At 47.9% G+C, this 12,421-nt stretch overlaps 1 protein-coding gene across 1 annotated transcript in view; it reads left to right on the top strand.

Moving 5' to 3' along the window:
- LOC142814602 (uncharacterized) overlaps positions 1 to 1,716 on the top strand; it is a 58,929-nt gene extending 57,213 nt beyond the window's left edge. The window contains exon 2 of the mRNA XM_075893642.1: positions 917 to 1,716. The gene's annotated coding sequence lies outside the window, so the exon portion shown is untranslated. The remainder of the gene's footprint in view (positions 1 to 916) is intronic.
- The last annotated feature ends 10,705 nt before the right edge of the window (positions 1,717 to 12,421 follow it).

Below are 12,421 nucleotides of genomic sequence, written 5' to 3'. Positions count from 1 at the left end.
AACCCCAGAAAGGAAATTTTCCGCATGAGTCATGTGAGCAGTCACGCGAGCGGCCCGTCGCGGGAGCGGCCGGCGCGGTATGCGCTGGGGGAGACGACGTGGCGCCATTGAGTCAGAGCGAGAGGGTTGCAACGCTCTCGCCTGTAGCGGAAAGTTGGAGCGAGCTGCCGAGAGTTGATCGAGAGACGCTCAGTCGAGGGCAGAGTGAGGATCTCTCGATTGAAGCGCTAGTGGAAAGCCAAATTGAAGCGCTCGTGGAAAGCCAGAAAAACGCGGCAAAAGTGCTGTCGAAGGAGCACTACGAGAAATCGGGGAAGAAGCGCGCTTTTGAAGTTGATAATCAGGTAATGCGGCTGCAGCCACCCAAAAGGAACCAGCTTGAGGTTGATTGGGAAGGGCCCGCCACAGTATTATCGAAGCCTCGCGATACAACTTATGAGGTGCAAGTAGGAAGGCGGCAGAACAAAATTTACAACTTGATGAAACCCAATGTTCAACATCAAGCGGTCGTAAATCAGCTGTTGAAGGCTTCAGAGGAAGAGGGAGCAGAACATTTGAGTTCTAGTGAGGTGATCGAAGGGGGATCGAAAGTAATTTGGGAGCAGATAAACCTAGAGCCTAGCTTAAGTGAAGGAGGACCTGAGAAAGAGGACCTGAGAAAGATTGGTTCCGAGTTTGAAGACGTGTTTTCGGACCGCCCCGGAAACATGAGGGTGATCGAACACGATATCGAGCTAAGCGGTGAGGAGTCAATCAGTAGCAAGCCGTATCGTTGTTCCCCTGTGCAACGTCGCAAGTGTGAGCCGCTCTTGGTGCCGCATAGGTATCGTCGCCTAAAAGTGGCTGGTTACTGAGGTGGAGCATGTTGCTCCACAGCGCAACTTTGACGTTCGCTAAAGAGAAAAAAAAAAGAAAGGTAAACGTTAATGCAGGTGCATTGAGCAGTGCGTTTAGTTAGTACCTTCTCAACCTTTCGGTTTCTGGCTGGCGATTCGGGGCAAAATTTTGACCTCATCACGACCTGGGCTGAGCGCTCTCGTTCAGAGTGATCTCAAGGGGCCAACTTTGTGGTATTCTAATTCGTTACGTTGTCGTACGTGGGGAAAAAAAATTGAGTTGTCATTTTAAGAGTCTTTTGTCCCACATGTGCCTCTTGATGTAGAGGGAACAAAATTCCGATAAACACGTAGATGGGTATATGTTGTACTATACTTTGTCTGGTGTTCTGTCGGGTGACCGAAGGCACTTGCGTGTGTCGTGTGTTGTCGATCCGTTCTTGGCAAGTTGCAGAACCATCGACAAGTGCTGAAACCGAAGATGGTCAGAAGAGACGAGTGAAGCTGGCCAGCAAGTTGTGGCGACAAGCCAGTGGAGCTGGGATCCGTCGTCAAAAATGGGATGTGTTCCCGGAACAGTTTGGAGCTGTATTCTCCCCATGGCCCTGGAGGCGAACCTGGAGGGACCTGGCGAACGAGCGCACCTGACATCCGAGCCCCGTGGAAGCAGCTCGTCTTTCCGGTGCATTGTCTGGCGGCGGGGGTGCTGTTATGCCAGCGAGTCCTCGTCAAACGTCCGTGCCTCGGAAAAAGGCAATCTGGGTCAAGGCCAGCCCGCAGTCTGCCTGGCGCGATCAACTCGACGGAGTGAACAAGCGCGGCGCCTCTCTCGCCCACGTGCATTGAGTCAGCGGCGCACGTGACAGCGAGCCGGCGTTCTCATGTCTGGTGGTCTGACGCATGGCGCGGCAACCCCATTGGCGGAATCTGCCCGGACGACCAGCGGCGCTTCTGATTGGACATTTTGGTTGGACCCGGTGTAAATAAAAGAAGCCCTGCGGCGCGTCGCGATCGGCGGTCCTATGTGAGAGGCGTCCCCGTGTCGGAGTGCCGACATGTGTGTGAGTCAGCGGTCTTAGGCGAAAGGCTGACCTATGTGTTAGAAAGGAGAGCTCGGCTCTTCGAGTCTCTGTCGGCCCCAGTGCCGAAATTGTAACGCCTCTGTAAATATGCTGTACATAAACCTTGTTTAACTCACCGTCGTCTCGTCCGCTCGTCTTATCAGCTCTGCGCAGAAGCAGTCGCGAGCTGATAAACATACGCTACCAAACGGCTGGTGACCTTCCCGGCGGAGTTGAAAGCAGTGGCGCCTCCGGGGCCGTGTTGGCGTCGCCGTCTTTCGCAACAGTGGTGGCTTCGGCGGGATCGGTCCGTCGTTTCGCAACAAGGGGAACCACGGCAAGCAAGACATCGTAACTTTTCATCAACAGCGGCTATATGAAGTGTGTTAGGAAAGACTGACTTCTGTCTATTTTACAAAGCATCGAGGCATCGCACCGAAGTCTACGAAAACGAAGTGAGTTTGGCGATTATGACCAAAGCACAACGATGTTTTCGATGTTTCAATCAAGGTCACCTGGCAAGAGACTGCAGAGGAAGACAGAGATGCAATGAATGCTCTCGACGTCATGTTACCTCCATGTGTGACCCGGACTTCCAGAAAACGGTAAACAATGCATTTACGACAACACTTCACTTCGAATAAGCGAGTATTGCAATACTACTGCCGTCATTGACGACCTGTCACTGGAACGATGTCGTGAAAGAACTACAGGGTACTATTAGACGAAGAAAGTGAGCCGAGATTCATTACCAGCGAAGCATCCTGCCGACTTAGCTGTCAGCTGTTGCAAGAAGAAATGGTCACCACTTCAGTATTAGGCAGTCAGAAGACAAAGAGAACGATGAGAAGAGCCCGTGTACTCCTTTTCTCAGCAAAAACAGTCAAAGCCATAGAAATCGAAGCTTTGGAAGTGGAGGCTATTGGCAGGGAGCCCATTCCGATTCCAGACCTTGAAGTCACCAGGAAGATGAAGGAAATTGGATTGGATACGCGAGCTCTTTGTCAAAAAGTAGAAAACGACAATTCTATTTCTCTGCTTGTCGGTACAGACTACTACTACAGTTTTGTGACTGGTGACGTGAGAGGCATGAGCAAGTGATGGAAATACCTAAAGGCTGTGCACACTAAACTGGGATGGACTGTGCAAGGTCCACTACCTGTCTCAGGAAATATCACCCACTCCTCAACCGCCGTAGTACTTCGAACCTGCATCGAAAAACACACTGTTTCGGATGTTCTCGCTGAAATTCGGAATCCGGAGAGTCTGCGGATTAGAGCTGATGAGGATTCGGTGTTGGGCAGCAGACTGAAACAAGAACGTTTCAAGAGTAATCACACCAAAGTGGAATGGCTGCTAGAAATTTTGACAGCGCCTTAAAACTTTGAAGGGAAAGTTACACGATCACAGCAGTCACTTGAAGTTGAACGTTCAAACTTTGATAAAATATCAGCTCATAGTTCCCCTATGGCACATGGAGCCGTGGCTAAGGAAGACTTCTGTGGGAAACCGGGTGACCAAATTCTGCAAGGCAACGCAACCTTCATGGGGCATTTCGAACGAAGCGAAAGAAATCCAACCGAATCACTGACTGAAGGCCCACGTAAGAAAAAAAAACAATGGTTGCACCGATTGAAATGTATGAACGTGGAACCACAATTGGAACGAACGATGGATGCGGAACGGTTCTGTTTTCGCAGCAAAGTTGTACCGTCTAGAGCATGCTTGAGAGGATACAAAAAAAAAAAAACCGAAGAGGGCCGACGTCATCACACGAGTGTTCGACTGGACGTGGCTGAAGGGGACGAGATACGTCTCGAACTATAGTACCCCTCATCGACAACATCTGCAGATGTTAAACATAACACAAATATACTTGAATGTTTTAAGATTCGATCTACTTGTCATCACTATTCCATTCGCCTAATCATCACTGCGCAAACCCTGGTGACATATTTGATGCCCACAGTTTGAATCCCAACAAAATTCAATACTATATATAATACAATAATGTAGATTTAGCAAGTCGCATTTACCAGTCTATTTTTTTACAGAAATGTCTCCGTTTTTTGGAGGTACGACTACATATGCACACGCAACAAAACACTGATAGTTTCTAGTATTTACTATAAATTAGTGAGTTGTAAAACAGCACCAGACAGAAATAACAACTTTATACGACTACATTATCTGTATCTCAAGCAGGGTTGCATGAATATGTCGTGTCCATCTAATGTTCGCGTGCGAAAATGAAGGAAGAAGAGAGGAAACAACGAAGGTTTCCATAAAGCCACTAAAAATACCAAGATTGAGTACACGCGCCAAGATCGTTCAGCTGGTTCATTAAAACCTTATTTCCGCCGCCAAGGCGTAGATTTCTTCGGCGATATGAATGCCACCTTGAAATCGCACGCTGCCACTGGCCGCGACGTTCATTACAAAACCATTTGCACAATCGAATACGGCTTTCCTCAAACGGCGACAGGGAACGGGCACGATTTTTGGCGGAAGCCAGCTGTCGCTTTGATCGTGGTGCGCCTCGGTGTGGCAGCCGAACCTTGGTCTATGGGCCGTAGCAAAAAAATGCTGGGACAAAGCAAGCTTGGGTGTAAGCTGCCGTGTACCCACCGTGTGCGCCGATTCCGGTCTGGAAGAATACTGCAGAGCATCAATATCTTGATTTAGGGCGAAGTAAAATCTTTTCACCAGCCCGTGCTACAGTTGTCCTAATGTACATTCATCCTCACTTATGTTATACGTTCTTTTTAATTGAATAGCATGCAATTTTCTGCTCAGCTACAGGAGACAATGCTATGAAAACGATGAATGATTTCTCTCGGTTTTGGGGAAAATTTTATAAAAAAGAATATACAAGTGAAGGAAAGAAAGGCGCGAAGCCTCGTTACTGGAAACCTGTCTAATACCGTGTAATCGTCGATACTGTTCGTTGAACTCACTTCTTCGCATAAATGATTCGGCGGTGAACATATGCTGCTTGATTGTTGCATCGCTAGTAGAGGGTATACTATAGTTTCTTCAAAGCACAAAACAATGCATTGTATTGCTGCTTCGTGTGTTTGTGCTATGTCACACAAAGCAACGACGTTGTATCCGTCGCCTATATTTTTATCACTAAACTTTATAGTTAATATTTAACGAACTTTCATGCTGTGAACCACCTATCAACTTTTGACCAGTCGAGCGAGGAATTTGGGCTGAATTTATTTTTTCGATTATGTATGGGAAAATTATCGATATTTGGACCCATTAAGGCAACCTGTTATCTGAATGCATCATGAATGAATAAACGAACGAACGAACGAACGAATGAATGAATCAAGTTTTATTCCCACTGAACAGTTGCGAAGTAGAGGAGAGAAAAAAGCCGTGTAAAGACAGCATGAGAAACCTAATTCCCCTGACGAGCAAGGAGAAAGTTCAGCAAATCATACATTACGAACTTGGCGCAGCAGGAAGGCACATTCAATAGATACCGTTCATTTGTATGCAATAACAAAAGAGAAAAAAATTCGGCAGATCCCACGTACCTGGAAATCGACGTAATGCGAAGCATGCGGAGGGAAGGTGACCAACCAGCAATTCTTTTACTGGGTGACACATCATGAAATGACGCTAAATATATCTACAAATGTTGCACGCAGAGACACATGTTGAAGAGTTGCAGACGTTCATATAACTAGTTTTCCCCTTGCCCAACGATGTCAGCTGGTAATGTGTTTTAGCAACACCAGACGTTGATACGAAGCGCTGATGCTCGCGAGGATGCTGGCCCTGGACACTGTTACATAAATCAACTTCAGCACATGGCAAATAATCACAATTGACGTTAACCCGCCGTGGTGGCTGTATCAAAGGAGTACATATGTATTGTTTATAAAATTTGGGAAGCAGCACTGCAACCACTATTGACGTTTCACGAAGATTAGCGTGTATGTGAAAAGTAGTTGCGAGACCTGGCATAGTAGCTGTGTGGTAAAATGCTGTATTGCCGCGCAGAATGCTTGGGTTCGATTCCAGCTTGGACCCTGACATTTATTCTTTGCATTCGTTGGGTTGACGCTACCGTTGTCAGGTATTTCCTAACGCTCGCGCGTTAAAATTGCCCATGTGTGTTCTCGTTATTCCTCGGTAGATACTAAGTGCACGTCAATCACCTGTGGTACTTACACGCATATAAGGGGCACATACTCGCCCGTAGGCATATGTGCGTACACTGTTTAGCGGGAAGTGTTTGACGACGTACATGACGGAGGAGGAGGAAGCAACAAACAAAAGGGAGAAGGCAGGGAGGTTAACAAGAAAGACATCCGGTTGGCTACCCTACACTGGGGGATTAGGGAAGGGGACAAGAAAGATGAGAAAGAGTGAAGAGAGTGAAAATGAAAAAAGGGGGAGAGACTGACGGTAATTTCACTGCAGCTTGTAGAACTCTACCGCATGTCAGAGGCGTTCGCACAAGCCTGTCTTGCTCAGGAAACACAGCAGGGCTTTCACTGCCTTGTGGGCTGTCGAGGCATGTGGACGTTGCTGTAATAGCACCTGCACAGAAAGAGGCCGATCATCCAGTCGCCGCATTGCGTTGGCAAGTACTTGTCTATCTAAGGCGAATCGAGGACAGTGGCGCAGCAGGTGTTCGATATTTTCGTCGGTGCCGCAAACATCGCACGCCGCACTGTCAGTAATTCCAATTAACGTGGTATAAGCTTTCGTGAAAGCAACTCCCAGCCAAAGGCGATAGAGAAGCGAAGCTGCACGTCGATGTAGGCCGGGTGGAGGCCGGAGTTGTAGTGAAAGGTCGAGCTCGTGCAGTCTTGTACGTCGTATGCTTGATGTGTTCAACTCAGTCAGTGTTAGACTGCGGGCCAGTTGACGAATCTGTCTCGCCGCATCCGCTCTTGAAAGCGGAATTGGAACGTTGTTTGCTTCTTCATGTGACATGCGAGCAGCATGATCTGCAGAATCATTTCCGCATATACCACAATGCCCAGGTAACCACTGAAAGACGATGTCGTGGCCTTTTTGTATTAAAAGGTGGTGAAGTTTCACGGTTTAATAGGTCAACTGGTCGTGGCATCCGCGTCGGAGAACTGATAGCAGGCTACACGACGGAAATATGACATTATTCATGTCTTGACCAGCGCGTCATGTTCGTGAAATCATCTTACCCTCCCATGCTAATTTTGGTTCACGCCAAACTAAGGGGGTGACCACGAGAGCACCCAAACGTAAACGGTTAGATTGATAAAAAGAGATATATAGGTAGATACGCTCAAAGTCGCCGAAGTTCGCTAAGAAATGTTTCGCATTTCAAACGCCAGGCCTGCGTGGAACGCACAGCACAGTCACAGCGAAAGCTCGAAGAGCATTTCTTAACACTCTTTGAGTAACTGCTACAAGCACACTTGCTGGGAACCCACTGCGCCAAAAATAGTTAAAACTTTTGTGTGGTAGGCTGGCAGTCACTATTTAATCCTTCATCATTCAGAAGCGTGGTATACGCTACACACTTGCTAGGAATATTTAGCAATATTTTCATGCAGTGACTGACGACGATGAAGAACTATGCCATAAGTCGGTTTGTGCCACAGTTAATAGGTGAACATGAACGAGCTTTTGCAATGGTTTGCATCATTTGATGACACACTCTTTACGCAATTCGCAGTGTGTGACGCCTGGTTGTTCCTTCGATGTTCTAAAACGCTTTATTACTCATATAAGTGCGATTCCTTTCCCGACATCAAGCCTGCACAAGGATAGTTCTGCATTAAGTTTTCAGAGCTGGCGTGGCTCACTGGTAAAAGACTGGGCTGGCACAAAGCGGACACGGCTTCGAATCCCATTATGCCTTTGGTGTTTCTTTATTTACTGTGTTTACGCTAGTATCCGTAACCAATATCATGCGATATTTGTTATGAACACCGGCGGCCATGGTGGTGGTGGCTGATGACTACGGCGACGCACGTGACCTGTGTTCCAATCTCACAACAGCTTTCGCTGAAAAAAAAAAAACGAAAAGTGGAGCGCTGGGCAAAGGTCCCTTGCGGCGAGCAGAGGCATTCTGCCTCAGCCGCTGCGCTCGAACCACCATTAGCACCACTATAGGATGTTGGTTCTATATTCACTATGAATAAAACACAGGAGATAATGCTGACATAACTAGTTCAAGCCAGCTTACTTATTCTCTTCTTGGTCTCCTCGGTTTCTTCTTACACCTGTACTGGTATACTTATGTGAACACATCATTTTTTATTCAGCACACAGATGCGTACATGAACGTATCGACGTCCATTAAAAAAGTTCGACGAACACCGGAACAAAACAATGCCAAGGTGAAAAAGAGGGTCCACAGACGTGCTGCCTCCCAGTGACTAGAAAGCCTGAAAAATACATAAACAACAACACTAAACTGCACACACCATTCGTGCGTATAAATCTTTCTATATATACTAGCCGCCGAAGAGGTGTACTGCCCCAGAGTGTTCGTATATATAAATTTCGACATCCCGAAGCGAAATCGGAACAAAAGGCTCTCAAGCTTCATGTCCGAGGGAGCAGTACTCCCTCCATGCATGTTCTTCCATGAACCACCGCGGACCTCTTCATTTCTTCGAATGCGTGCGCCTCTGAGGCAGAGCAGAGCGAGACAGATATAAAAATGATCGCGCTTTCCACGGGGACGCTGCAGCATCGAGGGAGCAACGGAAGATGTACGCGCTCTCTGAAATATTGTTTCTGGTGCGCGGCGTGTAGGTTTATCTTAGCCCGAGATGTGCATTTTTCATACGCGCGAAAGTCGCACACTGCCCGCCTACCCTCCTATTTTTCCCTCTCAAGCTCATCCTTGCGAGCTCGCACCGAGTGTATTCACTGGTATATCTGTGCTGCTGCGCGCCACACTCCTGGACACCCGTCTGTGTGTGCGCAGCAAGAATAGGTGTCTTCACTTCTTCCATATATACCACCTCCACAGCGACATTGTATTTCTCGTATCCAAGGAGAGTGCTGACGAAACCGTGTCGAAAAAGCGGGAAGCTGTCCTCGATTTATCTATGGTCCGGTACTGTTTGGACGAGCACGTTGCCCACGGCAAACTTGACAACAACGCAATAAAAGACCACAATAGACGGCACTAAAGAAGATGGCCGAATTCTGTTTCTTTTCTTTTAAATGCAAATGCATTTCTTTGTTGGGCTATGTCAGGCATCCGGCGTTGTACGTGGTGTCCGTGGCCGGTGTCCGCGCTCGGCAGGTGTTATCTCTCCACTCTCACTTCCTCCCCCATAGCAACAGCTGCGGGCGCGCGCGCTTATCCTCACCCCCAGGAACTGGAGCATGTAGTGCGCGAAAGTGTAGGAGAGGGTAGGTGCAGTGCTTCGGCGCTTCTTTTTTCGCCATTTGCTCTCTCTTCTTCCTGCGCCTCACCCCCCCCCCCCCGTGTGCTCGTGCCTCTATCCCAACCGATCGCTGGCTGGGTGCCTCTCAAGAACATCCGGAAATGTGTGCTTGAGACGCCCCTATGAAACGCCAACGCTGAGCCGAGAACGCTGGCACCTCACTGTCTCCTCCGCTTGCTTCTTCCTCTCGATCGTTCGCTGGCTGGGCGCCTCTCAAGGCGATGGCAGAAGTCAGTGAAGGCGAATGTCTGACCGCACTAGTACCCTCTCTCGGCGCTGGAAACGCCATTGCATTTCCTTACGATTCCCTTCGGGAAGGCGGGGACATTTTTTTGGTAACAAAACCGTAGTGTAATGCTTAGCGCTTGATGGTTACCGTTGCACAGCGTAAAGAAAGCCCAGCCTGCAACATAAAAAAAAAGAACTTGTTAAAAGGTCTCTAAACCACACAGAGGTGCTATTTAGTTGTGCTGCTGTTGAGCACGAGCCCTCAACAGACAATCAAGCCATGAGAACTTTTTTTCAAATGGTGCTGTAATCGCGGAGACATACTCGTTTCATTATACAAAAGCGGAACTCGCTCGCTTCAGTCTTTCTATCCGTACGCTGCGTTATAGGCTTATCTCTCCTCCTCAAAGGTTATCGTTGAAGGGCTGACGCCCCGACAACGCTAGAGATACCGAAAAGCCTTGAGATGCCCCGCCGCGGTGGTCTAGTGGCGAAGGTATTCGGCTGCTGACCCGCAGGTCGCGGGATCAAATCCTGGCTGCGGTGGCTGCGTTTCCGGGGGTGGAAGCGTTGTAGACCTGTGTGGTCAGATTTGGGTGCACGTTAAAAAACCCCAGGTGGTCGAAATTTCTGGAGCCCTCCACTACGGCGTTTCTCATAATCATATGGTGGTTTTCGGACGTTAAACCCCACAAATCAATCAAAGCCCTCGGAAGGTAAGGATGCTTTGTTTTTTCCGTTCCACTAGCACTATAGCGCTTCCGCATCTGGCCTCATTTATTGTGACGGCATTCTGAATTCAATGAGCACTGTTACTTGAAAATTTGAAGTGTTATCAAAAGTGGTTTAGGAGCCTTTGAATATCCTGGGCAAACAAATGCTTCTTAATGAGCAATTACGGTGCCGTAAGGTGCAACGAAATCATAGTCATCGAGCACTTGTGTGATCGAGTGCTTCGATCAGAAAAGTAATAAAAAGCCTTTTAAGTATATGCACGTATACAGATACAGTAAAAAAATATGGCTGATCTTTCTATGATAGGCATAGGTATAACGAGAAAGCGAAACGCGTTTTTGAAGTAATTGAATGATTACTGTACGTTGATATAAGAGAGATTGCACATGGTTTATTGGTGATCGACAGATGTAGCACATTTTAACGAGGGTGTATTCTCGGTGATGCTTGGTGGTACACGTGCATCTCGACGACTAACGTCCATGATCAATGATTAAAGAAACCTTTGTGGTAATAGGTGCTTGGGGTAGCTGTACAATGATATCGGAATGAAAGAAAGCGGTGTAACACCCCTAAAGACCGTCACTGATTGGACACCAAACTTGGGTTAAGGTCGCCTACTCGCAGCGTGTTTATGAACACCACTGTCCGACCAGAGGAACAAACAAAGCATGTCGAGTGTTTGCTATTGGTCGGCTGCGATTTATCGTTGGCAAGCTCAAGTTGTGAACGCGGAGTTATGGCCATGCGAAGCGCTCGCACGTCGCAGAGCTATTTTAGGGGCGAAGCTCCTTCAAGCGGCACCCGTTCGTCCCTCATCGTAGTACGTAACATGTTTTACGCTTTGACCTGCAATGGGGTGCCGGTGGGAGATTTCTCTTGTGCGTTGTTGAACAATAAAAAATTCACAGCGTGCGCGTTCACTAAAAACCGTATTCTCCTGTCTCTCATTCCCCATTAGCAGCCATTGGTATGTACATTGAGCACTATCTGACAGCAAAGGGTTGCTACGTTATACTCGCTGGGCGTAACCTCCATGGTTTTAGAAAGGTTTATCGAGCGTTGGGCCGCAGTGCAATTATTACAGTGAACTAGTATATACCCTGAACTCGAGACGGTTAAAGGTGGGAAGTAGACACGAAGCGCAAGCCGTAAGAAAGTGTGCGTGTGCCACCTCTCATTTAGTCCTTGGAATGTCCGCTGGATGGCGGTGCTTTTATATGCGGAATATATGATGAAAAGATGCGAGATGGTGGTACTTAGAGTGTTGACTAGATAGACGAACGGACACACGGACAGATGCATGGACGGATGCACGGATGGCTCAACGGACGGATGGACGCATGGATGGACGAATGCAGGGACAGACGCACGTATGGACGTGTGGACGCACGAACAGATGCACGCGCGGACGGGCGGATGGACTCATGGACGGTCACACAGGTGGACTCATGGGCGGACGGAAGCAAGAACGAATGGACGGAGGGATGCTGCATCCCACTCTCCATCATTGACCCCGTGGATATGCTGCCATTTTTTTTTTGGTACGGATGGATGAAGGAGCGATGCCGATGATAGGAGTACAGTCGTCACCTGGCAATATGTAAATGCGTTGAGAAAATCGCACTTTTCTCATACGAAGGGAGCCAAACAAGGTGGACTTGAACGGACGCGTTTGTACACGTCCGTCCAAGTCCGTCTCGTTTGAGGACGCTTTGAATTTACCAATCGTGGATTTCACGGCCATAACACAATGCTTAACTTTCGCAAGAGCACTGGCAGAGGACAGTGGTAAGTATAAAAGGGGCCTTTTTATAGCGAACAGATTATGTAACCATGGCGCAGTGGATAGTGTGCCCGGCGTCGGTTGTCGCGTACTATGAAGTCATAGGTTCGACTGCCGTAGACGAAGCTTTTTGTTTGTCTTCTGACCATGTGTATTTTTTTTGAAGTAATTTCCGTGATAGAAGTACGTCACTGAAGTCTTGGTGGATGGGCATAAAACACTTTTGTGGTAGAAGACAGTCCTTCAGTTGGAATACCGCATCAATTTGGACGACGCCCGGGTCATCGACACGGAGGGTAGCCACACAAAAAGACACTTCTTATAGCCCTGGAACATCCAAACAAGACCTGGAAACGTTAA

The sequence above is a fragment of the Rhipicephalus microplus genome, chromosome 4 (genome assembly GCF_043290135.1).
Source record: "Rhipicephalus microplus isolate Deutch F79 chromosome 4, USDA_Rmic, whole genome shotgun sequence".
Lineage (NCBI taxonomy): Eukaryota > Metazoa > Arthropoda > Arachnida > Ixodida > Ixodidae > Rhipicephalus > Rhipicephalus microplus.
The sequence above is the reverse complement of the archived record's forward strand: the minus strand, read 5'-3'. Positions and strand labels throughout refer to the sequence as shown.